The following is a 19,655-nucleotide window of genomic DNA, read 5'->3' as shown; positions in this document are numbered from 1 at the left end:
TGCACATTCCCCTTTCTAAACACTGATGATGTCAGCACCCTATAAGTACAGCAAGAGAAAGGAAACCTCTCAGTAATGTGAATAGCACACTCTGCTAATGTGTCCATCTCGACTATCATAACATAGTCAGATAGGGGTTTGAATACTGTAAATGGCAAGTGTGTGTGTCTGGCTGAGGGGGGTTAGTGTGTGTGAGGACAATGTCCCTTTTGGCAACTAGGTGAACAGACTACAGGATGCACATTTCCCTTTCTAAACACTGATGATGTCAGCACCCTATAAGTACAGCAAGAGAAAGGAAACCTCTCAGTAATGTGAATAGCACACTCTGCTAATGTGTCCGTCTCGACTATCATAACATAGTCAGATAGGGGTTTGAATCCTGTAAATGGCAAGTGTGTGTGTCTGGCTGAGGGGGGTTAGTGTGTGTGAGAGAAATGTCCCTTTTGGCAACTAGGAGAACAGACTACAAGATGCACATTCCCCTTTCTAAACACTGATGATGTCAGCACCCTATAAGTACAGCAAGAGAAAGGAACCATAGCACACTCTGCTAATGTGTCCGTCTCGACTATCATAACATAGTCAGATAGGGGTTTGAATACTGTAAATGGCAAGTGTGTGTGTCTGGCTGAGGGGGGTTAGTGTGTGTGAGGACAATGTCCCTTTTGGCAACTAGGTGAACAGACTACAGGATGCACATTTCCCTTTCTAAACACTGATGATGTCAGCACCCTATAAGTACAGCAAGAGAAGGAAAACCTCCCAGTAATGTGAATAGTGTGCTCTGCTAATGCGTCCATCTCAAGTGTCATAATATAGCTAGGTAGGGGTTTGAATCCTGCAAATGGCAAGTGTGTGTGTTTGTCTGAGGGGGGTTAGTGTGTGTGAGGGAAATGTCCCTTTTGGCAACTAGGAGAACAGACTACAGGATGCACATTCCCTGTCTAAACACTGATGATGTCAGCACCCTATAAGTACAGCAAGAGAAAGGAAACCTCTCAGTAATGTGAATAGCACACTCTGCTAATGTGTCCGTCTCGACTATCATAACATAGTCAGATAGGGGTTTGAATACTGTAAATGGCAAGTGTGTGTGTCTGGCTGAGGGGGGTTAGTGTGTGTGAGGGAAATGTCCCTTTTGGCAACTAGGAGAACAGACTACAGGATGCACATTCCCCTTTCTAAACACTGATGATGTCAGCACCCTATAAGTACAGCAAGAGAAAGGAACCATAGCACACTCTGCTAATGTGTCCGTCTCGACTATCATAAAATAGTCAGATAGGGGTTTGAATACTGTAAATGGCAAGTGTGTGTGTCTGGCTGAGGGGGGTTAGTGTGTGTGAGGACAATGTCCCTTTTGGCAACTAGGTGAACAGACTACAGGATGCACATTTCCCTTTCTAAACACTGATGATGTCAGCACCCTATAAGTACAGCAAGAGAAGAAAAACCTCCCAGTAATGTGAATAGTGTGCTCCGCTAATGCGTCCATCTCAAGTGTCATAATATAGCTAAATATGGGTTTGAATCCTGCAAATGGCAAGTGTGTGTGTTTGTCTGAGGGGGGTTAGTGTGTCTGCAATTGTGTGTGAGGGAAATGTCCCTTTTGGCAACTAGGAGAACAGACTACAGGATGCACATTCCCCTTTCTAAACACTGATGATGTCAGCACCCTATAAGTACAGCAAGAGAAAGGAAACCTCTCAGTAATGTGAATAGCACACTCTGCTAATGTGTCCGTCTCGACTATCATAACATAGTCAGATAGGGGTTTGAATCCTGTAAATGGCAAGTGTGTGTGTCTGGCTGAGGGGGGTTAGTGTGTGTGAGAGAAATGTCCCTTTTGGCAACTAGGAGAACAGACTACAAGATGCACATTCCCCTTTCTAAACACTGATGATGTCAGCACCCTATAAGTACAGCAAGAGAAAGGAACCATAGCACACTCTGCTAATGTGTCCGTCTCGACTATCATAACATAGTCAGATAGGGGTTTGAATACTGTAAATGGCAAGTGTGTGTGTCTGGCTGAGGGGGGTTAGTGTGTGTGAGGACAATGTCCCTTTTGGCAACTAGGTGAACAGACTACAGGATGCACATTTCCCTTTCTAAACACTGATGATGTCAGCACCCTATAAGTACAGCAAGAGAAGGAAAACCTCCCAGTAATGTGAATAGTGCGCTCCGCTAATGCGTCCATCTCAAGTATCATAATATAGCTAGGTAGGGGTTTGAATCCTGCAAATGGCAAGTGTGTGTGTTTGCCTGAGGGGGGTTAGTGTGTATGCAATTGTGTGTGAGGGAAATGTCCCTTTTGGCAACTAGGAGAACAGACTACAGGATGCACATTCCCCTTTCTAAACACTGATGATGTCAGCACCCTATAAGTACAGCAAGAGAAAGGAACCATAGCACACTCTGCTAATGTGTCCGTCTCGACTATCATCACATAGTCAGATAGGGGTTTGAATACTGTAAATGGCAAGTGTGTGTGTCTGGCTGAGGGGGGTTAGTGTGTGTGAGGACAATGTCCCTTTTGGCAACTAGGTGAACAGACTACAGGATGCACATTTCCCTTTCTAAACACTGATGATGTCAGCACCCTATAAGTACAGCAAGAGAAAGGAAACCTCTCAGTAATGTGAATAGCACACTCTGCTAATGTGTCCGTCTCGACTATCATAACATAGTCAGATAGGGGTTTGAATCCTGTAAATGGCAAGTGTGTGTGTCTGGCTGAGGGGTTAGTGTGTGAGGAAATGTCCCTTTGGCAACTAGGAGAACAGACTACAAGATGCACATTCCCCTTTCTAAACACTGATGATGTCAGCACCCTATAAGTACAGCAAGAGAAAGGAACCGTCTCAGTAATGTGAATAGCAGACTCTGCTAATGTGTCCGTCTCGACTATCATAACATAGTCAGATAGGGGTTTGAATACTGTAAATGGCAAGTGTGTGTGCCTGGCTGAGGGGGGTTAGTGTGTGTGAGGACAATGTCCCTTTTGGCAACTAGGTGAACAGACTACAGGATGCACATTTCCCTTTCTAAACACTGATGATGTCAGCACCCTATAAGTACAGCAAGAGAAGGAAAACCTCCCAGTAATGTGAATAGTGTGCTCTGCTAATGCGTCCATCTCAAGTGTCATAATATAGCTAGGTAGGGGTTTGAATCCGGCAAGTGTGTGTGTTTGTCTGAGGGGGGTTAGTGTGTATGCAATTGTGTGTGAGGGAAATGTCCCTTTTGGCAACTAGGAGAACAGAGGGATGGGAGGGTGGCCTAATGGTTAAGGTGTTTGCCTTACAAACACAAGGTGCAGGGTTTGAGTCTCACAAAAGATAATTGGCTAGGCTTAAAATGGCTTGCAAGGGCAGTTAGCTTAGTACTAACCTATGAACCTATGAACATTCCCCTTTCTAAACACTGATGATGTCAGCACCCTATAAGTACAGCAAGAGAAAAGAAACCTCTCAGTAATGTGAATAGCACACTCTGCTAATGTGTCCGTCTCGACTATTATAACATAGTCAGATAGGGGTTTGAATCCTGTAAATGGCAAGTGTGTGTGTCTGGCTGAGGGGGGTTAGTGTGTGTGAGGGAAATGTCCCTTTTGGCAACTAGGAGAACAGACTACAAGATGCACATTCCCCTTTCTAAACACTGATGATGTCAGCACCCTATAAGTACAGCAAGAGAAAGGAAACCTCTCAGTAATGTGAATAGCACACTCTGCTAATGTGTCCGTCTCGACTATCATAACATAGTCGGATAGGGGTTTGAATACTGTAAATGGCAAGTGTGTGTGTCTGGCTGAGGGGGGTTAGTGTGTGTGAGGACAATGTCCCTTTTGGCAACTAGGTGAACAGACTACAGGATGCACATTTCCCTTTCTAAACACTGATGATGTCAGCACCCTATAAGTACAGCAAGAGAAGGAAAACCTCCCAGTAATGTGAATAGTGTGCTCCGCTAATGCGTCCATCTCAAGTGTCATAATATAGCTAGGTAGGGGTTTGAATCCTGCAAATGGCAAGTGTGTGTGTTTGTCTGAGGGGGGTTAGTGTGTCTGCAATTGTGTGTGAGGGAAATGTCCCTTTTGGCAACTAGGAGAACAGACTACAGGATGCACATTCCCCTTTCTAAACACTGATGATGTCAGCACCCTATAAGTACAGCAAGAGAAAGGAAACCTCTCAGTAATGTGAATAGCACACTCTGCTAATGTGTCCGTCTCGACTATCATAACATAGTCAGATAGGGGTTTGAATCCTGTAAATGGCAAGTGTGTGTGTCTGGCTGAGGGGGGTTAGTGTGTGTGAGAGAAATGTCCCTTTTGGCAACTAGGAGAACAGACTACAAGATGCACATTCCCCTTTCTAAACACTGATGATGTCAGCACCCTATAAGTACAGCAAGAGAAAGGAACCATAGCACACTCTGCTAATGTGTCCGTCTCGACTATCATAACATAGTCAGATAGGGGTTTGAATACTGTAAATGGCAAGTGTGTGTGTCTGGCTGAGGGGGGTTAGTGTGTGTGAGGACAATGTCCCTTTTGGCAACTAGGTGAACAGACTACAGGATGCACATTTCCCTTTCTAAACACTGATGATGTCAGCACCCTATAAGTACAGCAAGAGAAGGAAAACCTCCCAGTAATGTGAATAGTGTGCTCCGCTAATGCGTCCATCTCAAGTGTCATAATATAGCTAGGTAGGGGTTTGAATCCTGCAAATGGCAAGTGTGTGTGTTTGTCTGAGGGGGGTTAGTGTGTATGCAATTGTGTGTGAGGGAAATGTCCCTTTTGGCAACTAGGAGAACAGACTACAGGATGCACATTCCCCTTTCTAAACACTGATGATGTCAGCACCCTATAAGTACAGCAAGAGAAAGGAAACCTCTCAGTAATGTGAATAGCACACTCTGCTAATGTGTCCGTCTTGACTATCATCACATAGTCAGATAGGGGTTTGAATACTGTAAATGGCAAGTGTGTGTGTCTGGCTGAGGGGGGTTAGTGTGTGTGAGGACAATGTCCCTTTTGGCAACTAGGTGAACAGACTACAGGATGCACATTTCCCTTTCTAAACACTGATGATGTCAGCACCCTATAAGTACAGCAAGAGAAAGGAAACCTCTCAGTAATGTGAATAGCACACTCTGCTAATGTGTCCGTCTCGACTATCATAACATAGTCAGATAGGGGTTTGAATCCTGTAAATGGCAAGTGTGTGTGTCTGGCTGAGGGGGGTTAGTGTGTGTGAGGGAAATGTCCCTTTTGGCAACTAGGAGAACAGACTACAAGATGCACATTCCCCTTTCTAAACACTGATGATGTCAGCACCCTATAAGTACAGCAAGAGAAAGGAACCCTCTCAGTAATGTGAATAGCACACTCTGCTAATGTGTCCGTCTCGACTATCATAACATAATCAGATAGGGGTTTGAATACTGTAAATGGCAAGTGTGTGTGTCTGGCTGAGGGGGGTTAGTGTGTGTGAGGACAATGTCCCTTTTGGCAACTAGGTGAACAGACTACAGGATGCACATTTCCCTTTCTAAACACTGATGATGTCAGCACTCTATAAGTACAGCAAGAGAAGGAAAACCTCCCAGTAATGTGAATAGTGTGCTCCGCTAATGCGTCCATCTCAAGTGTCATAATATAGCTAGGTAGGGGTTTGAATCCGGCAAGTGTGTGTGTTTGTCTGAGGGGGGTTAGTGTGTATGCAATTGTGTGTGAGGGAAATGTCCCTTTTGGCAACTAGGAGAACAGAGGGATGGGAGGGTGGCCTAATGGTTAAGGTGTTTGCCTTACAAACACAAGGTGCAGGGTTTGAGTCTCACAAAAGATAATTGGCTAGGCTTAAAATGGCTCGCAAGGGCAGTTAGCTTAGTACTAACCTATGAACCTATGAACCTATGAACCTATGAACCTATGAACCTATGAACCTATGAACATTCCCCTTTCTAAACACTGATGATGTCAGCACCCTATAAGTACAGCAAGAGAAAAGAAACCTCTCAGTAATGTGAATAGCACACTCTGCTAATGTGTCCGTCTCGACTATTATAACATAGTCAGATAGGGGTTTGAATCCTGTAAATGGCAAGTGTGTGTGTCTGGCTGAGGGGGGTTAGTGTGTGTGAGGGAAATGTCCCTTTTGGCAACTAGGAGAACAGACTACAAGATGCACATTCCCCTTTCTAAACACTGATGATGTCAGCACCCTATAAGTACAGCAAGAGAAAGGAACCCTCTCAGTAATGTGAATAGCACACTCTGCTAATGTGTCCGTCTCGACTATCATAACATAGTCGGATAGGGGTTTGAATACTGTAAACGGGAAGTGTGTGTGTCTGGCTGAGGGGGGTTAGTGTGTGTGAGGACAATGTCCCTTTTGGCAACTAGGTGAACAGACTACAGGATGCACATTTCCCTTTCTAAACACTGATGTTGTCAGCACCCTATAAGTACAGCAAGAGAAGGAAAACCTCCCAGTAATGTGAATAGTGTGCTCTGCTAATGCGTCCATCTCAAGTGTCATAATATAGCTAGGTAGGGGTTTGAATCCTGCAAATGGCAAGTGTGTGTGTTTGTCTGAGGGGGGTTAGTGTGTATGCAATTGTGTGTGAGGGAAATGTCCCTTATGGCAACTAGGAGAACAGACTACAGGATGCACATTTCCCTTTCTAAACACTGATGATGTCAGCACCCTATAAGTATAGCAAGAGAAGGGAAACCTCCCAATAATGCGAATAACACACTCTGCTAATGTGTCTGTCTCGAGTGTCATAACATAGTCAGATAGGGGTCTGAATCCTGCAATTGGCAAGTGTGTGTTTTTGGCTGAGGGGGGTTAGTGTGTGTGAGGGAAATGTCCCTTTTGGCAACTAGGAGAACAGACTACAGGATGCACATTCCCCTTTCTAAACACTGATGATGTCAGCACCCTATTAAGTACAGCAAGAGAAAGGAAACCTCTCAGTAATGTCAATAGCACACTCTGCTAAGGTGTCCATCTCGACTATCATAACATAGTCAGATAGGGGTTTGAATCCGGTAAAGGGCAAGTGTGTGTGTCTGGCTGAGGGGGGTTAGTGTGTGTGAGGGAATTGTCCCTTTTGGCAACCAGGAGAACAGACTACAGGATGCACATTCCCCTTTCTAAACACTGATGATGTCAGCACCCTATAAGTACAGCAAGAGAAAGAAAACCTCTCAGTAATGTGAATAGCACACTCTGCTAATGTGTCTGTCTCGACTATCATAACATAGTCAGATAGGGGTTTGAATACTGTAAATGGCAAGTGTGTGTGTCTGGCTGAGGGGGGTTAGTGTGTGTGAGGACAATGTCCCTTTTGGCAACTAGGTGAACAGACTACAGGATGCACATTTCCCTTTCTAAACACTGATGATGTCAGCACCCTATAAGTACAGCAAGAGAAGGAAAACCTCCCAGTAATGTGAATAGTGTGCTCCGCTAATGCGTCCATCTCAAGTGTCATAATATAGCTAGGTAGGGGTTTGAATCCTGCAAATGGCAAGTGTGTGTGTTTGTCTGAGGGGGGTTCGTGTGTATGCAATTGTGTGTGAGGAAAATGTCCCTTTTGGCAACTAGGAGAACAGACTACAGGATGCACATTCCCCTTTCTAAACACTGATGATGTCAGCACCCTATAAGTACAGCAAGAGAAAGGAACCCTCTCAGTAATGTGAATAGCACACTCTGCTAATGTGTCCGTCTCGACTATCATAACATAGTCAGATAGGGGTTTGAATACTGTAAATGGCAAGTGTGTGTGGCTGGCTGAGGGGGGTTAGTGTGTGTGAGGACAATGTCCCTTTTGGCAACTAGGTGAACAGACTACAGGATGCACATTTCCCTTTCTAAACACTGATGATGTCAGCACCCTATAAGTACAGCAAGAGAAGGAAAACCTCCCAGTAATGTGAATAGTGTGCTCCGCTAATGCGTCCGTCTCAAGTGTCATAATATAGCTAGGTAGGGGTTTGAATCCTGCAAATGGCAAGTGTGTGTGTTTGTCTGAGGGGGGTTAGTGGTATGCAATTGTGTGTGAGGGAAATGTCCCTTATGGCAACTAGGAGAACAGACTACAGGATGCACATTTCCCTTTCTAAACACTGATGATGTCAGCACCCTATAAGTATAGCAAGAGAAGGGAAACCTCCCAGTAATGCGAATAACACACTCTGCTAATGTGTCTGTCTCGAGTGTCATAACATAGTCAGATAGGGGTCTGAATCCTGCAATTGGCAAGTGTGTGTTTTTGGCTGAGGGGGGTTAGTGTGTGTGGGGGAAATGTCCCTTTTGGCAACTAGGAGAACAGACTACAGGATGCACATTCCCCTTTCTAAACACTGATGATGTCAGCACCCTATAAGTACAGCAAGAGAAAGGAAACCTCTCAGTAATGTGAATAGCACACTCTGCTAAGGTGTCCGTCTCGACTATCATAACATAGTCAGATAGGGGTTTGAATCCTGTAAAGGGCAAGTGTGTGTTTCTGGCTGAGAGGGGTTAGTGTGTGTGAGGGAATTGTCCCTTTTGGCAACTAGGAGAACAGACTATAGGATGCACATTCCCCTTTCTAAACACTGATGATGTCAGCACCCTATAAGTACAGCAAGAGAAAGGAAACCTCTCAGTAATGTGAATAGCACACTCTGCTAATGTGTCCGTCTCGACTATCATAACATAGTCAGATAGGGGTTTGAATCCTGTAAATGGCAAGTGTGTGTGCCTGGCTGAGGGGGGTTAGTGTGTGTGAGGACAATGTCCCTTTTGGCAACTAGGTGAACAGACTACAGGATGCACATTTCCCTTTCTAAACACTGATGATGTCAGCACCCTATAAGTACAGCAAGAGAAGGAAAACCTCCCATTAATGTGAATAGTGTGCTCTGCTAATGCGTCCATCTCAAGTGTGATAATATAGCTAGGTAGGGGTTTGAATCCTGCAAATGGCAAGTGTGTGTGTTTGTCTGAGGGGGGTTAGTGTGTATGCAATTGTGTGTGAGGGAAATGTCCCTTATGGCAACTAGGAGAACAGACTACAGGATGTACATTTCCCTTTCTAAACACTGATGATGTCAGCACCCTATAAGTATAGCAAGAGAAGGGAAACCTCCCAGTAATACGAATAACACACTCTGCTAATGTGTCTGTCTCGAGTGTCATAACATAGTCAGATAGGGGTCTGAATCCTGCAATTGGCAAGTGTGTGTTTTTGGCTGAGGGGGGTTAGTGTGTGTGAGGACAATGTCCCTTTTGGCAACTAGGTGAACAGACTACAGGATGCACATTCCCCTTTCTAAACACTGTTCAGCTGAAGGCCATGGCTCTGACACAAGTTGTCTGTTTCTATGATGCCCCTTTGGAAGATGCTTGCATCGGCTGGAGAGTCAATTATGGTGGCCAGTTCACAGTCATCTGCATATTTGGTCAGCCACAGTCCATCCGTGTTGGCCTGTACCTCCAATAAATATATACCAAACAAGAGAGGTCCCAGGACTGAGCCTTGTGGGACACAACTCGTAACTGGTTTGGAGTCTGGCATGGCTCCAGCAATTCTAACCATGTGGGTTCTGTCCTTGAGCCACTGTGCAATCCATCTAGTGACATAGGGGCTTATATTTAAGCTGGTGAGCTTCTCTAGAATGCCCAAGTGGGGTATTGTTGTGAAGGCTTTTGCAAGGTCCAGGTAGGCTGTGTGAACCACCTTCTCCTTGTCAATGGCCTTGGTGACTGTTTCAAAGAAATCAACCAGGTTAAACCTGGTAGTGCTGGTGTGCTCTCAGTAGCCCTGAACCAGGCATCTGTTACTGCACAGATATTGATGTTCTCCATGCCAACGAGTGTTTTGGGTGCATGCATCTGGAGGTTTAGACTTCTGGCGTTGGGTAGCATTACTCTTAGTTTCTTATCCCTTGTAATACCTATGAAGGTGGGTTTGTCATTTGAGCCTTGCCTAACATAGGCACTATGGGGGTAGCAGGAGCCTTTGCCAATATCTGAAAGCCCAGGGGTGACAGGTGCAGGCCGTCCCTAGCGAAGCAGGTAGTTCAACAGAAGATGAATATGTGAAGGTGTAGTGCCTGTGATTAGTTAGCAGTAGCATATATGACTGCTCACATAGACACATGCCAGGTAAGTCATATGCACTGTGTCACAGGCAATGTACACGTGAACAGGACAAACAGTGACATCCTGTCAAATGGGACATGGACATACATATAATAAGCTATGCAGATGGCACTAGGAGTCCACAGAAGCTCTATAACTATGCATTGCAGGTGTGATCAGTATTCCAGGGTAATTGCAAGCAAACATGCATGCAAACAAAGCTACAGTAGACAGGGCTGCATGTAGTCCATTGTACAACAAACAAGCTGTACCAGTTCCAGTAGGTAACACTGCAAATATGCAGGCACTATGCACATGTACATGGAAATACACGGGTCAGATGGCTAGGGTCCAGTCTCAGTGCACACAAGTGTACAGACCATGTACTGTAGGATGTACAATAACTGGATGGAAACCCATGTGCTCATACTTGCAGTAATACACATGTCAAATAACAGACACTGAGCCTTCACTCAGTGGTTCCATACTTAGTAGGATGTATGCTACCTGGCCTGCTACCACAGTATCCCTGACATATATGGGGACTCTCCCTCCTGTGACAGTTAGTTATGTGTGTTGGGGCTGTCTAGCATGGTATGAGATGTGAGCATGCAGTGCTAGGGTGCTCCTGTGTGTCCTGTACCAGTCGTGTAGTACTGCACACATATCAACATCCTCAAACATCTGCATTGCAGAGTCCAGTGTGGGCAACCTGCCACTTGCAATTTACATGTCCATCATTGTGTATTACTACATTCATTACCTTATCCCCTGTGCTACCTATGTATGTAGCCTTCTGTTGACATCATTACCACCAGTATGCCAACATGTGCAGATGATACACTATGGTACTTACAATGGGTGTAGACAACAGGACATGACAATCACACACTTACTGCATCAGGCATGCTGTGATATACCCACAATTAATTCAGCACACAGTACTGTTAACAACATGATACTATTACTACACATCTATGTGGTCACCCTGTGCATCAGCAACATGTTAACCTTTACCTGCACAGTTGTTACAGATTGCAGGAGGTGGCACAGTTTCATCATATGCACAGGGTGTGAACTTGGTATGCCTGAGTCAGCCACTGATACCACCAATTGACATGTATGTGTATGTGTGTTGGTGAGGGACAGCAGTAGAAGGTGGGGCAATGTTGATGCAGTGTGTGCATGTATGCGGTAGCCCTAGGTGTTGTCAATTCGCATGTGTGTATGGATGCACACAGTTCCACCTCATGGCTGCCATATACTGGTGTTTGTGGACAGCCACAGACTGTACCTGCCAGGTCATACAGATCAGTGTCTCTGGCCACGGACAAGGTACCTGTGCCTTGCAGGGGTGCTACAGACCGTATCCAGTACCAACCCAGACGGGGTACTGTCATCAGAAGCAGATGTTCATTGACTGGACACAGATCCCTGTCGGGCCTGGCCAGAGCCACGTGCACGTGGTCTCCTGGGGCGGTCTGATGACAGCACAGACCCAGCATTGCTGGGGCTGCTGCTGGCACTACGGTGGCGGCCGCGGCCCTGCTGTCATCCGTGACGACTGCCAGCTGCTGCTGTTGCTGGCATACGGCCACGTCGATGCCTCAACCGCCTACCATCGCCCTGGCTCATGGACATGTAGTTGTGGAACCGGTCTAATATGTCCCCACAATGTCTGTCTATGACATCGGTGAAATCACGGATGGCAGCCGCAATGTCACGCATACTGTCAGTCATGGCTGTGCGACATGCTGTCAGCTCCCTCAGACCCTGTCTGGTGTACCGTTCTATACGTGACTGTGCCTGCATGACAGCCCGAAACATAGCTGAGGTTGTAAGACCTCTGTGGGCACGTCTGACAGGGGCAGTATGCCCACGGATGCTCCCACGAGAACCCCTGGACATCTGTCTGTGTGGTACCATCTCTGGGCCATGCCCATGGCTGCTGTGTGGGGAGGCATGTGCCACAGATACCACATGACCCTGGTCAATGCCCACTGTATGCTGTCCATCACCTAGGGACATTGGTGACAAAGGGTGTATTGGCAGGATAACTGTGCACATTGATGGGGTCGACAGCTGTGTACTGTCAATCGGCTGACCAATGGTGGACCCTGGCATACTTTCCTGTGCCATTACACAGATGTCATCATTATCAGTACTCACGGCACCTGATTCAGGTTCCCTGCTACATGACACCAGAGCAGCAACAGAACCTGTGGGAGGGAAACAGGAAACACACTTTACAATGTCTACACATTACCAGTGATGCACACATGCACACATGCACAGGTGCACACATGCACACATGCACACGTGCACACATGCACACATGCACACATGCACACATGCACATATGCACAGGTGCACACATGCACAGGTGCACACATGCACACATGCACAGGTGCACACATGCACAGGTGCACACATGCACACATGCACAGGTGCACACATGCACAGGTGCACACATGCATGCACACATGCACAGGTGCACACATGCACACATGCACAGGTGCACACATGCACACATGCACAGGTGCACACATGCACACATGCACACATGCACAGGTGCACACATGCACACATGCACACATGCACAGGTGCACACATGCACACATGCACACATGCACACATGCACACAGTTTCACACAATTGTACAGTACACAGTATGCATGATATAAACACACAGACACACCTACATGCATACAAAGAGCACTACTAAGTGAGCCAAATAGTACTATTACTATCAACACTATTACAGGAATTGTTAATACACACTCACCAGCATGGATAGGCTGCACTGCTGTTATACCAGAGGGTCCTGCAGATGTGAAGAAACTAATGTCAGTGGGCACAACTGTGCCATTGTTACTGAGTATGATACAGGTCAGTAGTACAACAGTCGCCTTTCACAGGTCAGCTGCTAATATTGAGGATATCACACTTGCACATTAAATACTATGGTGACAGCTACAAACCCAGGACACACCTCACACATGCATTAACTACCAGTGCACACAACAGTCAACTATACATATGGCAAATTACCTGCACGTTCACTGTCTTGCTGCTGCATGGCTCCAGCCTCCATCATAATGCATGTCTGCTGCTGTTGTTGTTGCTGGCAGACTGGAGCCACTACACTCATGAGTAGTCCCTCCAGTCTAGTGAGTGGGGGATGTGTAGCCACCCCACCACCTGTGGTGACCTGTTGCCTGTGGATATCCGATGCACGCTGACGGACATGTCTGATTAAATCACTGCAGTGATGTCGTACCTGCTCATATGCCCTATTATGCGTGCCTATGTCATTTACCAGACGGACAAGGTCTTGCCACAGTGCAGCCCTCTCCTGCTGATTCTGGCTGGTGCGGGAAAAGAGTATTGCATAATCCCACACCAGGCTCTGGTGTATCTCCTCATCCTCAGCTGTGGAGTAGGTAGGATTCCGCTGGTGGGCCATGTACCTGAGAAAGAAAATAACCTGGTATCAGCAATATATGTCAGCAGAATTTGGCACACATACTACACATGCTACTCGACTGTTATGATACAACATATCTCACATATGTAGCATCTGTCTGTCTATTGGTGGATACACATGTAGATGGCCAGGTATCAGTGCTCAGCCAGCAACTGTGCAACAGTACCTGGCACACTCCATACGACATACTACCAAACCCCAGCAGTCAGAACACTGATTCAGGTCAAGAGCACCTCCTCACTCTGGGGGTTTGTATCTAGGTACTGTATGGCCTACATCATCAACTACTGTGAGCTGACCACACACTGATTGCTCTGGATATACATATCCCACCTCCACCTCCAGCACAAACGACTATAGTGCATAACATTACAGATACAAACTTTACACTTTGTAACAGTGACATGGTATCCTTTCAGCCCACTGGGCCAGTGGCAGATACAACCCACAATGCTGACCCCTACACAATTGCTTTCTACAGACATCTCCGAGAATGCATGGATCATGCAATCCCATATATGACCAAGACACTCTCCACAAAGGGACAGCATCCTGTCTGGTGGACCTCAGCCATAGACAGATTGTATTACAGAAGATGGAAGCTACTGCAAGACAGAGCATAATTCCATAAAGGGAGGGCATGTCTGAGCAGCACTAGTAAGGATCTATTTTCCATCATACAAAATCCATGGGCAACTTTGAGAGGGAAATCAAGAGGAACACTACAGATAACCAGAAGGCCTTCTTCAGTTATGTTAGCAACCTGGTCAGGATCCATCCTCTATGCCCATAGTTAGTACACAACAAGTATTTCACTGACACCACAGATATCGACAACATTGTGGCAGACAGGTTCAGTGCAGGTGTCACCCCACCCTCTCCCCCAAAATAAGACATAGTTATCCCAGCTGACTGTAACCTCCCTGTCATCACAGATGTCCAGGTGAGAGCCACCCTCAGGACAGCAGAATACACAACATGAATGGGACCTGATGGTATCCCCAGTTGCATGCTACATAAACTCTGACAGGAGCTAAACACACATATAGAAGTGCTATGTAACACTAGCCTGACTACAGGATATGTACCTGTACACTGGCGCACAGCAGCAGTGGTTCCACTCCATGAAGGAGGCACCTTAACATACCAATACAATACAACACAATACATTACATTACAATACAATACTATACAATATGCTATTGCCCCTGGGACTACAGCAGCGTACTGTTCTGCTACCCTGACCATTGTGACACATGTGGTGTGATGGTACCTGCTGCTGTCACACAGTTACACAGGGTGACTCATATGGCATATTACCTATCTGACTAACATTCAGCAGGGGTATGTGTGACATGTACTCATGGGGAGTCTTGCTTCTTAACACTGTGTGGTTTATTGCAGGGTATGTCTTATCTGTGGGTAGGAACTCTTACCTCCACATGTGCACTCTATTGTAGTGGCACGGACGACACACAGCAGACATTTAGGTTGTGGATGGTGTGAGGTGTTACTATGGTTGTTGGACATCTGTCATGGGTGTGACTTACATATGTAAATCCGGGAGTGGTAACCTCTATGTGGGTAGCATATGTGTACTCTGTGGTGTTGTCAGTCACTGTGCATTGGTAATGTGATTGAGTGCATTGTGACAGTGTTGTACATGTCACTGTGTCCTTCTCCATATCTGTAGCTGTCATGTGAGGTCCATACCATGGCATCCATTATGTGGTGTGGAGGGGTACACCGACCTACATGTCCATAGCTGACACACCATGTCCGCTGACACATACCATGTGCAGGTATTCCAGGGATAGTGTGCCACTGTGAATATCATTGGGGCCACTATTGTACACATTTATGACCCTGTTCACCCCTGAAACATGCAGTGGTGGGCAGCCAATCACATATCTAGTGGTTACTGGTGTAGGTGATCTGGAATGTGGTATGGTACTCCGGTTTTGACACTGGTGTTCACTCCATGCCTTTGTCACCAGGCACCTGTTGCAATACATCTGTACACATGTGCCTCACTCAGAATTTATATACATCTCTCTCTCTCTCATGATATATATATATATATATATATATATATATATATATATATATATATATATATATACATACATATGTATATAGATATATCTATATGTATATATATATATATATATATATATATATATATATATATATATATATATGTGTGTGTGTCCGTATACATATACACATATATATATATATATATTGATGTACATATATTGCTATAGATGTGGGGGGGGCACAGAGGGGGTGTGAGTGACAGAGGGGGTGGGACAGGCTGTGTTGCAGGTCGTCATATACAGTCCTACCTGTAGATAGTCAGATCAGTCTGTCTATGTATATGTATCTACATAGATCTATATCTGTATGTGTGCATTACATAGATATGTTTGTACAATATTCTATCTACATCTGTCTATGTATTCCTACATCTCTCTCTCTATGTATGTATACATATATGCATATATATATATATATATATATATATATATATATATATATATATATATATATATATATATATATATATACACACATACATATGTTGACATACATACGTATCCATATGTTAGACAGGTATATCAACATATTTGTCTACCATACTGTATACACACACTAACATACTGCTAAACATACATAACTGTGAAACCTACTTTGTACATGGCACTACAACCTACAATCAACCAACATTGATATGTGCACATAGATGCTCTCACATACAAATGTATGTACAGCCTTCACTGATAGTTGCTGTATGTCCCCTGCCCTTTACACATCTTCATATACATATGGATACAGACCAATGACACGTATGGAGGGTTCACAGTATGTAGACCTTTATAGTATTACTTTACATTACCTGTGTTTGTCACAGCTGCTTGTGTTGCTGTCTGGTTCTCTGTCCTGCTGCTCCACTTCCCAGTTGTCAGCTTTCAGGTAGCTGTTGCTGAACAATTTGTTTGTGTCTGCTTAATTGCAGTTTTCTCTGTCTCTGTCTCTCTCTCTCTCTCTCGCTCTCTGTCTGTCTCTCACGTCCTTCTCAGGGTGCAATGAAAGTATTGCATGTGTGGACTGGGAGTACAGCATACTTTTGTAGGTATCTGCATATGCCAATGTGATGGCCTCTGCACCAATTGTTAGCCAGCATTTGCTAATTGCATGCAGCCAGTTGTTTACTGATTGCAGTTCTTACTGTGATTTCAGAACAGTGCTATGAAAAGGTATGTGAGATAGGCATAGCCCTTTCAGATTTTAAGGGCAGGGAACATGCTGTTATGCTGTGGACAATGTTCTGTGAGTGTAAAGGTTGGTATCTCTCTCATATTTCCAGGTGTGTTGTAGATTAACATTCCTCCATTCATTTCTCCAGTTTCCTGTACTAACTGTGTATGTACACTGACACCTACAACTACTACTACTGTTAATGTGTGTGTGTGTGCTTTCCTTTCACTTTTGCTTGGACTTTGTTGGTAAGGCTTCAATAGTTGCCCTTTACAGTCACTACTTGTATGCCTGCTAGGTGTCTTGACTGTAGTGTGCTGCTGTAGCTTTCCTATTTTCCATGTACATTCGCACATTGGAATGCTTGCTATATCTGCTAGGGTGTTACAGCATGCAGTGTGATCTGGCCATGGTGTGGGCCTTGACATCTATTAGGGTATTTGAGTATGCTGCTGAGCAGGCCCCAGAGACTTTCAGGTTCATCTGTTATGTGCCTCATGGAATGGTACATATCAGTGGGGTACACCCATTAAAATGTCTGGTATGCTGCAGTTGTGACTGTGGGTTAGCATGAGCATATGTATTACTACACTTTTTCTGCCATGCAAGTGATGAATACTTTCAGGACTCCATAGTTACCATTGCATGTGTTACACCTTTCTGCCTACTGTTTGTACATTTCACATGGGGTCTGTGGGGCATCCCTGTAAGTCATTCACTGTTGCCATGTCTAGGCTCTTAACTATTCAAATATGGTGGTGTCAGACCCATCATGTGTACAGATATTTGCAGGTTGTCCACATTTCTGCCTCATATTTTGGTCAATATCTCATGCACACCTTTTTCTGGCAAGTCACTCTGGGCTCAAGTCAGAATATGGTGACAAACATTCAAGTTTCAGCCTGCATACCCTTCCAAACATCCCACAAAGTGCAGACCCTGTTACTCTCTGAACTGTCTGCATTTGTTGTAACATTATTTGTAATGTGTCCCTGGTTTTGGGCCTTTGCTCCACATATTTTATTACTTGGTCCAGATGTGTTCCTGTAAGAGGTTGTGGGGTATGGGCAGTGCTTATCCTGCTGTGAGTATGTGTGTGGCTTGCAAGGTGCTATAGTGACATTATTACCTACTAGCTTCCAACTAGCATGGCTGTTTCTGTTCACACACTACTATTATGGAAATCCACTAGTTTTGATAGTAATTCTAAATGGCATGCTTTGTGTACTAAACATCTATATTCCCTTTACATTCATTCCTACTATTACATGATATATTTATTTTAGCACAATGTTCTTGTATAAGAGTCATAGCTTAGTGGTAAGTCATGCAGACTACTGTTTCCAAGGTCCTGGGTTCGGGACTCACAGTGGGATTTTATTTTGCTTTTGAACTGAGTACAGGACCTGTCAATCAAAGTGACTAAGGCACTTTTAAGCAGTTGTAACTGGGTTAGCGCTGGTTTGCGCAGAGCTCACACATGCACACTGGCGGTTAGCTCAGCGCACACAAGCGCACACCCGCTTACAACCGCTTAAACGTGCTTACTCTTAAGACACCGCTATTTTCTTTGAAAGAAAAGAAAATGGGGAGACAGGAAAGTGGTGAAAAAGGGGTCACAAAGAGGGTAAGACAGTAGGGAAACAAGCTTGGGATGTGCAGGAGGGATGTAGGTAAGGCCCATAGCTGCCCATTTTTTCATCAGCAACAGCTGTGCATATGTATGTAATTTGGTGTGACATTTGAAACCTTCCACCCCTGAGAGAGGTGTCAGGACAACAATAATACTTGTTGTACAGCCAATTGTAATTGATAGGTTCCATGTCCAGTAGACATGTGTGCGGAATGGGCAGCTATGTATGGGGCGTAATTTTTTTGTGGGTACAGAGTGCCCTTTTTTTTTCAGGTGAGAGTGGTATGTCAGGTGAAGGACGTTGGTACAGCTGGGGAGGTAGGTTGGGTAGGTAAACAGACAAGACAAACAAGATGCATACAGGGGCGGTGTATGACACATGTGGGGGGGTTATGCAATTGAAGGGGACGGAGGTTTGGATATCCAGAGCCCATGAGCCCACAGATGGCAACAGTGGAACTGATATCCCCACCCATAGGCAGTTGCCACTGTTCCTTCTCTGCCCAGGACGGGGCTGTGCTGGGGGCTGTGTAGGAGGGCAACAGGCATGCCCGTTAGTTGCACCACCCATGCCTTGAGCTGGCGTAGGGGCTCGAGAACAGAGTCCCGAATCTCCCTACGCACCACAGTCCAGATGCTACGGAGGGTGAGTGGTGGTTCTCCTCCGGCCACACTTGCAGAGGGGGGGCGAGCCCCATCCCCTGCAGCGCTTCCACCCGCAGGTGGCACAGGGCCACCGGAGGAGGGTCCGGACTCGGCACTAGTGCCAGGTGCACTCGCCAGCTGAGGTGGGAGAGGTGGGTCCGCTGGAACCCGCCTTCCCTGTCGTACTATGTTTTGCATTATGTCATGACAGTTTGGGTTAGTGACATATAATACCATTCACAATTAGCTGTAACAGCATGCATTAGTATTCCCATTAACCAAACACCCAGATATTCACACCATTGAACAGCGTGCATAACACATGCATAATTTGAACAGAAATACACAGTCCAACAACATACAGGGTTAATTGATGGCAACAGGCCATCAGGTGTGGATGTATGAACAGGGCAGATGCATCAACAGATATGCAAATATATATGACCCAACAGGACAAACATCTAGGGGTGTT

This window comes from Protopterus annectens, chromosome 5.part0, assembly GCF_019279795.1.
Source record: "Protopterus annectens isolate FY-2018-M chromosome 5.part0, PAN1.0, whole genome shotgun sequence".
NCBI lineage: Eukaryota > Metazoa > Chordata > Ceratodontiformes > Protopteridae > Protopterus > Protopterus annectens.
Note: the sequence above shows the minus strand (reverse complement) of the source record.